Source organism: Equus caballus, chromosome 21 (genome assembly GCF_041296265.1).
Source record: "Equus caballus isolate H_3958 breed thoroughbred chromosome 21, TB-T2T, whole genome shotgun sequence".
In the NCBI taxonomy this organism is placed as follows: domain Eukaryota; kingdom Metazoa; phylum Chordata; class Mammalia; order Perissodactyla; family Equidae; genus Equus; species Equus caballus.
The window spans coordinates 30,918,715-30,922,158 of record NC_091704.1 but is presented as its reverse complement, the minus strand read 5'-3'; positions in this window follow the sequence as shown (position 1 = coordinate 30,922,158).

Genomic DNA, 3,444 nt, shown 5'->3' with positions numbered 1-3,444 from the left:
ATTTCTATCGACCTGTCATCAAATTCATTAATTCTTTCTTCTTCTGTGTCCAATCTTATAGTGAAACACATTGTTGAATTCTTCATTTCTTTTTTTTTATTGTAGTAACATTGGTTTATGACATTATATAAATTTCAGGTGTACATCATTATATATTTCAATTTTTCTGTAGATTACATCCTGTTCACCACCCAAAGACTAATTACAATTCAACACCACACACATGTACCTAATCACCACTTTGCCCTCCTCCCTCCCCTCTTCCCTTCTGGTAACCACCAATACAATCTCTGTTTCTGTGTTTGCTTGTCATTTTATCTTCTCCTTATGAATGAGATTATATGGTATTTGACTTTCTCCCTCTGACTTATTTCACTTAGCATAACACCCTCAAGGTCCATCCATGTTGTCACAAATGGTGGATTTCATCATTTCTTATGGCTGAGTAGTATTCCATTATATATATACCACATCTTATTTATCCATTCGTCCCTTCCTGGGCACCTAGGTTGCTTCCAAGTCTTGGCTATTGTGAATAATGCTGCAATGAACATAGGGGTGCATGTATCTTTATGCCTTTGTGTTTTCATGTTCTTTGGATAAATACCCAGCAGTGGAATAGCTGGATCATATGGCAGATCTATTCTCAATTTTTTCAGGAATCCCCATACTTTTTTCCATAGTGGCTGCACCAGTTTGCACTCCCACCAGCAGTCTATGAGTGTTCCCTTCTCTCCACATTCTCTCCAACACTTGTTTCCCGTCTTGTTAATTTTGGCCATTCTGATGAGAGGGAGGTAATATCTCATTGTAGTTTTGATTTGCATTTCCCTGATAGTTGATGATGTTGAACATATTTTCATGTGCCTGTTGGCCATCTGTATTTCTCCTTTGGAGAAATGTCTGTTCGGATCTTTTGCTCATTTTTCAATTGGGGTGTTAGATTTTTTGTTGCTGAGATGCATGAATTCTTTGTATATTTTGGATATTAACCCCTTATAAGATATATGGTTTACAAATATCTTCTCCCGATTATTAGGTTGTCTTTTCATCTTGTTGATGGTTCTTCATTTCTTATATTGAAGTTTTCAGCTAATTTCTGCTTGGTCTTTTTATAGAGTTTTTATTTCTAAGCTGAAGCTCTCCATCTGGCATAAAGTACTTTCCTAAAAAATATTTGTTGAATGAATAAATTGGTTTTGCAGCTATGTCAATTCGAAGGATATTTTTTAAATACATAAAAAAAGGGCCATCCCTGTGGCTGAGTGGTTAAGTTCATGTGCTCTGCTTTGGCAGCCCAGGGTTTCGCTGGTTCGGATCCTGGGCACAGACACGGCACCGCTCATCAAGCCGTGCTGAGGCAGTGTCCCATATAGCAGAACCAGAAGGACCTACAACTAGAATATACAACTATGTACTGGGGGGCTTTGGGGAGAAGAAGAAAAGAAAAAAAAAAAAGAAGATTAGCAACAGACGTTAGCTCAGGTGCCAATCTTTAAAAAAAGATCTACGGCAAACCTTTAAAAAGAAAATTCATACTTGCAACATTCAGTTTATCATAAGTTAGTTATCTTCCACTAAGACTCAATAACTCCTGGTACAACCAAGTGATAGCCATCCTCATTCGCATACTTTGCAAATTTAACCTTACTTTGGGGACAGCTAATGTTACAAAGCACTTTCACATTATTGGTATTTTTATACTTGGTCAGTTCCCTCTGGAAGCTCATAGGACTAGATCCACAGGCACATGCACATTAACACATTTTGCTCGATAAAGCAGGACTATAGTAACCATAATAAATGTCTCCCTTTTGTAAATGCTTTGAATAAAGCCAGAATGTCTCAGGGTTCAGTTTATTTCCCTAGAAAAAAAAACAAGTTGTTCTCCTGGCAAGACACAGAATATGCCCCTTGGAACAGATTACACATAACTTAAATTCCTTCTCCCCAGAGAATAGCTCTGGCAAGTCTCTCCATGTGCGAAGGTGAAAGGTAGATAGGGTTTTCACCTGGAGAAGAAAAGCCCAGAAGTGTGTCCTGCAGAGAACAGACACTAGAGTAGAAGGAAACACAGAATTCAATGGTTAAGATTCAAAACAAAAGTATAAGTGAAAAAAGGAAGTCTTCTGAAGCAGACAAAACAAATTAATACGGCAAGGCTATGGAATTATATAGCAAAAAAACATGAATACACATTTTCCAGAAAGCACTGGACTTTCACATTAGTTTGAAGAGACTGATGCCTCTGGCAGGGTGTTATATACAGGGTTGCAATCATCGTTATGTTTTATTGGTTCTTATTGTTATCACAGCCAAAGACAATGCTACCTGCGGCCCTGAGTGTGTTTCAAGTGTAGGCAAAAATCCAGAAGATCTTCTTAAAGCCAGAGAGGCATACTGACCTACATTGCAACTCTGTCATAACGCTCATACATGCATGCACGTGCACACACACTTAAAGGGGTACTGCGTCTTAACCTCTCAGTAGAAACTTAGACTCTTTCATATTCATCTGTCCTTTCTAGGCACTATCTGGAGAGACAGATATCTGCATTTGGCTGGAGGGAGGGTTGCCCGGTGATTAATTAGATCAGTGCACGGGCTGGGATATGCTGACTTTCTCTGTCCCTGCTCAGCCCAAGGCCTTGTGTCTGAGTGTTTCCCTCTCTGCCAACTGTAACAGCAGCACTCCTCTCAAAGTGCTTCGCAAACCTCACTTCTCATTGCCCCGGGGAGAGGTCTTATTAGTCTCTCCAATCTGCTGACTGGAGGGAAGCGACCTGCTTAAGGTCCAGTGGGAATTAGTGCCCGAACTAGAATTACAACTTCAGTGCCCTAGGACCAACTCCCGCCCACTGGCCACTGAGGACACTGTCTGCAAGGATGACCCACCCCAAGGAAGCATTCTTAATCAGTCTGTGAATTTTGGTTTTTCCATATTTATGGTATTTTTGATGTTGTCAAGTGTATTTGTGCTATTTATGATGTTGACAAAGGTGATTAAAGTTAAGGAACTAGTCTGTGCCAGGATCTATCCATCCTTGGACTTGCAAAAGTCAGACAGCTGGAAAATAATAGGTATTAGGGAGCGGGATGTGGAGATTTATAAAATCCTTATGCACTGCTGGTGGGACAAAGTGTTTCTCACACCTCACTGACCAGAACTTAGTCCCATGGCCACACTTAGCTGCAAGGGAGTCTTCAGATGTCATCTTTATTCCAGATAGCCACATGTCCAGCTATAATACAGGGCACTTTTACTATAGAAGAAGGAGTAAGCAATACTGGAAGATAGCTAGAAATTGCTGCCTCCCAAATTAGAATTTTTTTGAATTATTACTAATAAAGAAGCAGAAAACCAGAGAAGAACAGGGGGAATTAAATGAACCTGTCGTCAAGTATTTACTTTTTCTGCAGCCCTTAGAATTAAAGGGAACATTT